Here is an 11,782-nt window from a genome sequence, read left to right as displayed (position 1 = left end):
GAGATCTTCACAGATCATAAAAGCCTGCAGTACATCCTGAGTCAAAGAGATTTGAACTTGAGACAGAAGAGATGGGTGGAGCTGCTGAGTGACTATGATTGCAAGATTCAGTATCATCCGGGTAAAGCAAATGTCGTGGCAGACGCCCTAAGCCGGAAGTCACTAGGCAGTTTATCCCACATATCGGCAGAGAGGAGGCCAGTGGTGAAGGAGTTCTACAAGCTTATTGAGGAAGGTCTACAGATGGAGTTATCTGGTACAGGTGCCTTGGTGGCCCAGATGAGAGTGACACCCGTGTTTCTGGAGCAGGTGGCTCAGAAACAGCATGAGGACCCGGAATTAGTGAAGATTGCCAGGACTGTTCAGTCAGGCAATGATAGTGAGTTCAGATTCGACAGCAAGGGGATCCTCCGCTATGGGAGCAGACTATGTGTACCAGATGAGATTGGGCTAAAAGGAGACATTATGAGAGAGGCTCATAATGCAAGATACAGCATTCACCCTGGGGCCACCAAGATGTATCAAGATCTAAAGAAGGTTTATTGGTGGCCAGCTATGAAGAAAGAAGTGGCACAGTTCGTGTCAGCCTGCGAAGTGTGTCAGAGGGTGAAGCTGGAACATCAGAAGCCGGCTGGAATGCTTAACCCGCTACCTATTCCAGAATGGAAATGGGAGAATATAGCTATGGACTTCGTAGTTGGGTTACCGGCGGCGTCCAACAGAGTGGACTCCATATGGGTGATTGTGGACAGACTCACCAAATCTGCTCACTTCATTCCTGTCAGGAGTGGCTACTCTGTGGACAAGTTGGCGCAGGTGTATGTGGATGAGATCGTCAGGCTGCATGGGGTTCCTGTTTCGATAGTGTCAGATAGAGGGCCCCAGTTCACCTCCAGATTTTGGCGGAGTCTGCAGAATGCCATGGGTACTAGGTTAGATTTCAGTACTGCCTTCTACCCCCAGACTGATGGACAGTCAGAAAGGACCATCCAGACTATCGAGGATATGCTCAGAATGTGTGTGCTGGACTTTGGCGGTTCTTGGAGGCAGCATCTACCTTTGGTGGAGTTTGCCTACAACAACAGCCATCATGCTAGCATCAGGATGGCTCCATATGAAGCTTTATACGGAAGGAAGTGCAGATCACCTGTTTGCTGGGAGGAAGTTGGAGAAAAGGTCTTGGCAGGGCCTGAGCTAGTAGAGATCACCAGCAGGGTGGTACCCATAATCAGAGAGAGAATCAAGACTGCTGCCAGCAGACAGAAGAGCTATGCAGACGTCCGCAGGAGACAGTTAGAGTTTCAGGAGGGGGATCTGGTATTGCTCAAGGTGTCTCCAATGAAGGGAGTGGTTCGCTTCGGAAAGAAAGGTAAACTAGCCCCGCGATACATCGGACCCTTTGAAATCTTGCAAAAGATTGGGAATGTGTCGTACAAGCTGGGTTTACCTGCTTCAATGGAAAGAATCCATTCGGTTTTCCATGTTTCAATGTTGAGGAAGTTTGTGTCAGATCCGAGCAAGGTTCTTAGTGAGCCTGATGTGGAGGTCCAAGAGGATCTCACCTATGTTGAACAGCCAGTTCGGATCATAGATACCCAGATCAGAAAGTTAAGAAACAAGGAAATCCCGATGGTGAAAGTCCTGTGGAACCACCACAAGTTGGAAGAATGCACTTGGGAGACACGGGAGTCTATGCTCCAGCAGTACCCTCATCTCTTTTAAGGTTAGATCTCTTTGTGTTTGTGTGCTATGTATGTATGTTATGTGTATGCCATGCTATGTGTGCTAGTTGAGGTACATTCGGGGACGAATGTTCTTAAGGGGGGGAGAATGTAATACCCGGTTAGACTCCGGTATCGGAATTCCTACCGTCCGGTGGAATCTCGAATGTCGGAAGCCTCTAGTAGGGTAGGAACATGTTTTCATAAAATGTTTTAAAGTATTTCATGGTTTTAAGTATGAAAATTTAATGAGTTTTTGCATGAAAAGTCTTTGGAGGAAAACCCAGGTTCGGCCGCCGAAAGTCAAGTTCGGCCGCCGAACATGCATGCGTTTTGGAGGCACGTTAGGCCCCCGAAAGCATGAGTGAGGGAAGCCCAGGTTCGGCAGCCGAAAGTTAAGTTCGGCCGCCGAACATGGCATGCATGCGGAGGCATTTTCGGCCCCCGAACGTGGCCTGGCCAGCCACTATAAAAGGGTCCCTTAGGTCCGCACGGGCGAGCTTTTTCTCCCCCGTCGTCGGCCAAGGTGAGTCTCCGCCACCCCTCCCTCGATCTTGAGTGTTTTCCTTAGATCTTCCATGATTTTCACGGGTTTTAACTTCTGTTTTGAAGATCTGTGAGTAAAGAGCAAGTTTTGGGTACTTGGAGGTTCAAAGAGCTCAATCTCTCCATCTCCAAGCTAGGACCGCCTTTCCTCTCGTTCCTTCAAGAGGTAAGCTCGGATCCACCCTTGTTATGTGTTTTAAACAAGCATTAAGTTGTTTTATGGGTAGAGATGCATGTTTAGGCTTGTTGATGAGTTTATGGGTTTTGATGTTTTGATGAACAATGTATGTTGATTTTTGTGTGTTTGAAGTGTTGTAGTTGGGGTATTGATAGTTTGAGACCCCTAGGAGTGATGTATGATAGGTATGCATGTTTTAGAACAAGTTTATGCATGATTTGAGAGTTGGGAGGCAAATGTGCATAAAGGAGCCAAGTTTCTGCCCTTTGGCAGAAACCAGGTTCGGCAGCCGAAGGCACTTTCGGCCGCCGAACATGGCTGGGGAGGCAAGCCTTTCGGCTGCCGAAGTTGCCCCGGAAAGGAGACTTTCGTCTCTGTCTGGGACTTTCGGCCGCCGAAGGTGCCGCCGAACATGCATGAGTTTCGCCTCTGTCTGGGAGTTTCGGCCGCCGAAGGTGCCGCCGAACCTGCCTGACTTTCGGCTCTGGAGGGACTTTCGGCCGCCGAACCTGCCGCCGAAAGTGCCCTGTTCAGCCATTCCTTGCATGTTTTTATGTAGTTGTTTTATGATGTTTTAGGGGGGTTTTTGGGGGTATGTTAGAGTTATATTTATGTATGTTTGGTCCCTCATTGGAGTCCACCTGTGTAGGTTTGGACCCGAGGAACCGAGGACCCCAGCAGTGAGCCAGCTGCTACAGAGTTTGTCAGAGCTAGCCAGAGGTGAGTGGAATAAACCTTAAGTTTTAAATAAATGAAATAGAAATTTTGAGCATGATCCATGCATCATGAATGCCATGAGATATAGTAGGTTGCTTGCATTAGTATTCACGAATATGTTGCATTGCATTTATGATGTTGATGTGGATTGGTTATTGGATGATCCTTTAGTCCTCATATGATATGATGATATTATGGCATGATATGGTATGGAAGTCCAGGTTGTACCCATTCTACGTCCCTGGCACGATGTAAGAGAAAGTCCAGGTTGTACCCATTCTACGTCCCTGGCACAGTTGGACTGTATGATATGTTATGTTAAGGGAAAGACCGGTTGTACCCATTCTACGTCCCGGCACAGTTGGACTATGTAGAGGACTATTGGTGACAATACCATCCGAGATGTGATTTGTTGTGATGTGTTGCATTCCATGAAAGCATGAAAATTTTAATATATTGTTTTCTACTATTCTGCTCACTGGGCTTGTTAGCTCACCCCTCTCTCCTAACCCCAAATGTGCAGGTACAGGGTAGACCAGAAGGATAGCCAGAGTTTTGAAGTATGTTGATGTAATAGTTAGATTGTGGACATGACATTTGTACTGATGTAATGTAAGAGATTTCAGGATGATATGTAATGAGGTATATTGAGGTTATAGATGTGCTTGACCCTATGAGTATTGTTATCCCTTGTGATACATGATCTATAGAAATGTTTTATAATGTTTATGTTTAAGCCAACTCATCTCATGTTGTATCGCCCGTTGGGGCATTGAGGAGATCCCACAGAGGGATCATGATTATGATCAGGACTATGTACATGTATGTTCAGGTTGAGTTGGATGTTTAAAAGAAAAGTTTTAAATTTTTATGCATGTTGTTGATCATGTATGGGATTATACAGGTTTACAGGTTATATGACAGGCTTGCTATGGGTCCCGGCGGCCTTAAGTCGACCCGGATCCTAGCGCCGGTAGCGGTCCGATTTTCGGGTCGTTACAATAATACCGTGAGGGCAACTCGTTTAGATAGAATTTTATGCAATTCATCTTGAAGAATTTTATATCTAACAATTGGAGTATGCCACCTCCCACGGATTTACTCTGACCATTGTCCGCTTTTGCTATTACTAGAAACTTTAGTGAATAATGGGCAAACAACATTGACAGAACGGTTGTCGAAGCCGGTCAAAATAAATAACCTGTTTAACTACCAACAATATTAAAATTGTAGACAGTGGTAAGAGGATCGTATCCACAGGGAATTGATACTCGTTTACCTTCCTTGAATAGACCAAATTAAAGAGAGCAGAAAAGAAAAGAAAGTGCAAGTGCATGTAAAGTAAAAATGGGGGTATTGAGATTGATTTGATTAAGCTAATGAAAAGAGTAATTAAAAAGTAAGCAGAAAGTAAATTGAGGGTAAAACAATGATGGTAAAAGCTCTAGTTGAAGATTTAGATCCACTTTAGTTGATGGGATTGATCATTGACTCAAAAGTTCCTTTGTTGATTCAATAAATTGGCCATGGAGATTGAAGAAGCTTCTCACATCCATAGTCTCTCTTTTAGATTAAATTAATTAGGGAAAGTCCACCAATCAATTACTAATTAACAATTGCCAAAGAACGTCTTTGAGCCTTAGGCCTTTTGCAAAAGTCAATCGCATAAAGTAATGGAGAGAACCAATTCTAGTCACCCACATGCATGGAGACAACACTAGATCATGCAATTTCCTTGGTTGTGCACCAAGTGTTCTTATGTTTAAACGATTCAAGCAAATACGGACTTAAAATCATTCAAAACAACAATATATCACTTTGCAACAAAAATCAATGGAGATCTTAAATAACAAAGCAATAATATCCTTAAGCATGAAATCACAAGAATACTGAATAACAAAAGGTAAAACAATGAATGTCCAAGTCTCTCAATCCACAATACAACTAAAGCTTCACTTGATCTTCAACTAGAATGAAAGGTTTCAGCCACTCATGGCTGAAACAAAAACCATAAAGAAAGGTAGAAGAAGAAAAGAAGAAGCCGAAGGTGGTGGAGGCGCGGCCTTGCTTGATCCGGATGGAGAAGGAGAAGATGAGTCTGAAAGGAGTCCAAAATCGTGGCTGCCAAAGAGAGTACCTTTTTATAGAGTTTTGGTGCTGCCTAGGTCTTCCTTATTAGTGTAGAGGCTGCCCAAGGTGCTGCCCAAACTCAACTTGCTGCCCAAGTTGTTGCAGAAGAGGAAAGAATCGTAGTGCATGCACTTCAGAAGGCAGGTGCGCGCAGATGGCTTTCAGAATAGGAAAGGGGCGTACCTTGTGTCTGAAAAGGAAGGAAGAGCGATTCAAGGATGCCAATAGAGGAAGAAAAGTCGTGGCTTGCTCTGCAGGAGGGAGGCATGCGCGCGGATAGCACTGAAAGGGAAGGAGGCGCGCGGATCAGGCTTTGCAGAAGAGGTAGGCGCGCGGACAGCACTGTATAGGAAATATTTGCTGTCCAAACTTCCTATTTAGATGGATCCTCTATTGAATTATGAATCTGGACTGAATGAAGGCCAAGTGCATAGAGATCTCCTTCCTGAATAGAGAGTAGTGCGCAGATCATGTTGCAGAAGGCAAGTAGTGCGCAGTCATTGAATGCAAGAGGGAAAGTGGATCTGCCAAGTCTTTCCTTTTCAGGTGGAGCCTTCGTTTGAATTTTAAACGCTGAACGCAGAAGAGGCAAGTGTGCCTTCATGAGATCTTGCTGCCTAAATTGGAAGATATGACTGCTGCAGTATGTGCACATCTTTGAATAAGGAAAGAAATATCTGCGATTTGAATTTTAAATAATCCTCTGACTGAGCTTTCCTTATTTGCTTTTGCCTCTGCACTTTCCTCATTTGAAGACTTTCCTTTTCTGAAAACTTGCCTTATTTGAAGACTTTCCTTTCTTGGCACACGTTCAAAACAAGGCAGGAAGGATTCTGCAGTTCGAATTTCGGACAGTTTGCTGACTGCGCTCTTTGACTCTTTCCTTGTTTGGCACTTTCCATATATGAAACTTTCCTTATTTGGAACTTTCCATATATGAAAACTTTCCTTTTCTGGAACTTTCCATATTTGGCACTTTTTGGCAGTTTTAAGAGCGTTTTCTCCAGAATGTCTTTTCACACCTAGTTTCTGCAAAACATGAACAAAACAACCAAATTAGGCAGAAAATGTGCAAATAAACATCATTAAGATCATGATAATATGGCCTAAAATGCGCTCTGTCAAATACCCCCACACCTAACCTTTTGCTTGTCCTCAAGCAAACAAACACAATTGAACAAACTCTCTTCACTTAGATCCTTTATGTCCACTTAAGCTTTTACTCTAGACCCCTATTTTGAATCATTGCAATAAAGAATGTATGCATCAAGGTTACTTACCTCTTTCCTTGTTTCCCTTTACTTACCATGGCTAGGATCGGTTTTCCTCAAGAGAGAGATCATACATGCATTAGTTCTTTTTCATTCAAAGACTTAATCTAGCTTTCAGAGTGACTTGCCCTTACCTTGAAGTACTTAATTCAGCCTTTTTGCACTTTAAACTTGCTTGGAAAAGTCACCAACCTTTTGACGTGAAGGTACATATTGGTGATACCCACCCCCAGTTACTCAGTTGGTCACCTGTCCAAGTGGCTACTAGCTCTGTTCATAGTCTTTTGACCATTGGAACAGTTTTCACATTGTGCTTATGAAGTCTAGGCCTTTTCTGAATTTCTTTTATCAATGATTTGGGCAAATCAACACCAATTGCTAACAAGTCACATTAAGTTCATTCACACAATTCAATTCATTCTCATCAGTTGAGGGTCATCAGTATGTTTTTCACCATGGCATGCTCAAGGATTCAATTCAAAAAGCAATTCCCAAACATGAATACATCTTATTGCAATTGATTCAACCTAGGTTTAGAGAGTTATTACATCAATGGGGTCATGGAAAGAAAGTTCATCCAACATAGTTTGTCAGTTTGAGCAAAGCAAATCAAGAAGAAGATTGTGGATGTGTGTTATTGAAAGCAAAAACGAAAAAAATTAAAAACTGAGGCTAATCAAGATGAAAGAAACGCAAAGCATGAATCTGAAAGGAAATCTGAAAGCAAACTGAAAGCAAAACTGAAAGCAAAAACGCAAACTGAAAGGGAAAAATGTGTCTAAAGCAAAAATTAAAATGCCGTACCCCCACACCTAAATCATACATTGTCCTCAATGTAATAGAAACATAAAAGAACAAAGAAACTGAGTACTTCCCTTGGTGTGGTTGGCATGGTGCGATGAGCCTATTCAGAGTGAGTGACGATCTAGTGGAATTTCTTCCACTAGTTGTACTTTGAATCCTTCGTAGTAAGGCTTCAGGCGATGGCCATTCACCTTGAACTGCTTTCCTGTATCTATACTGCGAATGTCTACTGCTCCATGAGGGTAAGTGTACTCAACAATGAATGGTCCAATCCACCTAGATCGTAGCTTCCCTGGAAACAGTTTCAAACGAGAATCAAAAAGTAAGACTTTATCACCAACCTCGAAGTGCTTCCTTGAAATTCGGTTGTCATGGGAGGCCTTGATCTTGGTTTTGTAGTCCCACGAAGTGTCATATGCATCTCTTCTTATCTCTTCTAGCTCTTGCAGTTGCAACTTGCGATGGTGTCCAGCTTCTTTTAGATCCATGTTGCAATTCTTGACAGCCCAGTAGGCTTTGTGCTCTATTTCAACTGGAAGGTGACATGCTTTTCCATAGACCAGTCTATAAGGAGACATACCTATGGGTGTTTTGTAGGCTGTTCTGTATGCCCACAAGGCGTCTTCCAGTTTTGTACTCCAATCTTTTCTGCTAGGTGACACGGTTTTTTCTAGAATGGCTTTGATCTCTCTGTTGGACACTTCAGCTTGTCCATTAGTCTGCGGATGATATGCGGTGGATGTTCTGTGCACCACATTGTGCTTCTTGAGAAGATTTGCAACGACCTTGTTGCAAAAGTGGGTGCCTCTGTCACTGATGATTGCCTTGGGAACTCCATGCCTAGCAAAAATGTTAGTTTTTACAAAATCAACTACTGCCCTTGCATCATCTGTCTTAGTTGCTTTGGCCTCCACCCATTTGGACACATAGTCCACTGCAAGAATGATGTAAGTGTATCCAAAAGAAGGTGGGAAGGGGCCCATGAAATCTATGCCCCATACATCAAATACCTCACAAACCATGATGGGGTTTTGTGGCATTTGGCTTTTGTTGCCAAGATTTCCTGTTTGTTGGCATCTACCACATGTCCTGCAAAACAGATTAGCATCTCGAAAAAGAGTAGGCCAAAAGAATCCACATTCAAGTATTTTATGAGCTGTTTTTCGTGGTCCGAAATGGCCACCACAACTGTATGAGTGACAGAATGTGAGTACTGAAGCGATTTCTTGATCTGGAATGCATCTCCTTATCATCTGATCAGAACAATGTCTCCACAGGTATGGTTCATCCCAAACATAGTACTTTGCATCACTCTTAATTTTGTCTCTTGTGTGCTTGGGCATGTCAGAAGGTAGATTACCTGTAGCAAGGTAGTTTACAATATCTGCGTACCATGGTTCATCATCCTGGGTGTGGTAGACCTGCTCATAGAGGTCATTCTCACTCTCTTCAGACTTCAGAATTTGCTGTGAAGGGGATTCTGTTTGTTCATGAACCATTTGCGCTGGAGCTGGAGGCAGAAGGTGTTGCGGAAGTGGCTCAGGAGGCACCGATTGAGGCATTGAGGAGTTCGGCGGCCTAAGGATGCCTTTCTGCGGAAGCTGAAAGGTCTTCTGCGATTGGTTCTGCAGTCCTTTCTGGAGTGGTGCGATTTCCATCTGTTCTTCCTGCAGTGGTTTGCAGCTCAGCTCTTGAATGCTGCAGACGGTTTCTGTCAATTCTGGCTCTTCATCTTTCAGATCAGATTCCCTGCAAAAGTCACGGTTTAGCACATCAGCATGATTCTCATTAAAAATCTGTTGACTCAAACAATCAATCATGTCTAAACCATAAACAGGGGAAAAATCATGGGGAAATTTCATTGCATCATAGACATTAAATTTGATTACTTCCCCTTCAAATTCCATGGTCAAGGTGCCATCGTGCACATCTATTTTGGTTCTGGCAGTGCTCAAGAAAGGACGTCCAAGAAGGATGTCTGAAGATGTGCTGCAGCGGTCTTCCTTAGTGTCAATCACGTAAAAGTCTGCTGGGAAGACAAGCTCATCTACTTGCACTAGAACATCTTCGAGCACACCTTTTGGGTATACCACGGATCTGTCAGCTAGTTGAATCACAACTCTAGTTTCCTTCAGTGCACCTGCATTCAAAGAATTGTAAATAGACAGGGGCATAACATTTATCGATGCACCTAGATCACACATAGCCTTTCTAATCCCAACATTTCCTATCTTACAAGAAATTGCAAACATGCCCTTGTCCTTACACTTGGCTGGAAGTTCTCTTTTAATGACAGCTGTCACAACTTCACCTACACTTACCTTTTCCCTCTCCGCCAGCTTCCTTCTGTTGGTACATAGTTCTTTCAAAAATTTCGCGTACCTGGGAATCTGCTTCATAGCATCTAGCAGAGGTATGTTGATCTGCACCTTCCTGAAGGTGTCAAGGATCTCCCTTTCCTCTTTTTCTTTCTGTGCTTTCTCAAATCTCTTCGGAAAAGGGGGAGGGATCTGAAAACGTACCTGAGGGTCATCCTTTTGCGCAGAAGGTGCTTCAGTTTGCGCAGGAGGATGGCTAGCTGGCTCAGGTGGATGTTGCGCAGGGGTGGTTTCAGCTGAAACCTCTGATTCTTGCGCAGGAATGGTTTCTGGCTCATCTGTCTTGGCATGTTGGAGCTCCTTCCCACTTCTCAGTGTTATAGCATTCACATTCTCTCTAGGATTGTCTTCTGTTTGAGAAGGTAACTTACCTTGAATGCCAGATCTGTTCATTGCGGATGCCAATTCCCCGATCTGCAGTTGCAGCACTTGTATCGTCTTCGTCAACTCCCCAATGGCATGGTCTGGATTTGCAGGTGCTGGTTGGACTTGATTCCTGGGGCTGATCTGATTGTTTGTCCTGGCGTAACTGAAATTGGGATGGTCTCTCCAACCTGGGTTATATGTGTTAGAATAAGGATCACGTCTTACCTGATTGTTGTATCCTCCAATTGCATTAACGTGCTGGTCCTCTTCTTGAAGTGTGGGACATTGATCAGTTGGGTGTCCCACATAGGCACATATACCACATGGTCGAAGCTGTTGAGGCTGTCGAACCTGATGAACTTGTTGAGCTTGGCTAAGGAGAAGCTTTTCCACAAGACGAGTTAGCTTTGAAACTTCAGAATCGGAAGTGGGTGTACTTACCTCATGGATTCCTCTTTGCATCTGTTTTTCTTCCCCATATTGCCTAGATGAGGCTGCAAGAGTGGAGATCAGTTCCCTCATCTCTCCAGGTGTCTTTTCCTTGATGGATCCCCCACAGGCTACATCAATGTATCTCCTTTCTGATGATAACAATCCTCCGTAGAAAAATTGTATAAGGGACCTGTCTGTCATATCATGTTGTGGACAACCTGTACAAAGTCTTTCAAACCTTTCCCAATAGTCATATAAATCTTCAGCAGGTTTCTGTCTTATGCTAGTTATTTCTCTTATTATGCCAATTGATTTAGATGTTGGGAAGTATTTGTTCAAAAAAGTTTGAACCATTTCTTCCCAAGAATTTATAGATCCAGGTGGCAAATAGAATAACCAATCTCTAGCAAGGTCCTCAAGAGAGAAAGGAAAAGCTATTAATCTAACATGTTCTTCAGTAATTCCTTGAGGTCTCATGGATGAACAAATAATGGTGAATTCCTTCAAGTGCTTGTGTGGGTTTTCATTTTCTAATCCTCTAAATTTTGGGAGAATATGAATCAAACCTGTTTTGAGCTCAAAAGGAACGGTCAGAGGTGGATAGTTGATGCACAGAGGTGCTTGATCACCTGTTGGGGCTGCCCATTCTCCCATGGTTCTTATTCTTGGCTCTGGGGCCCTTACGGCTGGATTTCCTTGAGGAATTTCCTCATGGACAGCATGTTCAGCGTTGGCAGCAGGTGGTGCCACGTTTTCAGCCATTTCAGATGGTTCAGGATGCGTTGAAGTGGTTTCAGGAGGCTGATCTGCGATTTCAAGGTGTCTTTGCGCAGATCCGGATTGCGCAGTCCCTAAATGTGTACCTGTTTTCTTACCTAGTCTCCTGATTGTGCGCTCAATTTCTGGATCGTAAGGTAGGATTTCCTCGCGTCCAGATCTGGTCATAAAAGAAAGAAAATAAACAAGTTAGACAATTCCCCGGCAACGGCGCCAATTTTGACAGAACGGTTGTCGAAGCCGGTCAAAATAAATAACCTGTTTAACTACCAACAATATTAAAATTGTAGACAGTGGTAAGAGGATCGTATCCACAGGGAATTGATACTCGTTTACCTTCCTTGAATAGACCAAATTAAAGAGAGCAGAAAAGAAAAGAAAGTGCAAGTGCATGTAAAGTAAAAATGGGGGTATTGAGATTGATTTGATTAAGCTAATGAAAAGAGTAATTAAAAAGTAAGC

Source organism: Manihot esculenta, chromosome 12, assembly GCF_001659605.2.
Source record: "Manihot esculenta cultivar AM560-2 chromosome 12, M.esculenta_v8, whole genome shotgun sequence".
NCBI lineage: Eukaryota > Viridiplantae > Streptophyta > Magnoliopsida > Malpighiales > Euphorbiaceae > Manihot > Manihot esculenta.
The sequence above is the reverse complement of the archived record's forward strand: the minus strand, read 5'-3'. Positions refer to the sequence as shown.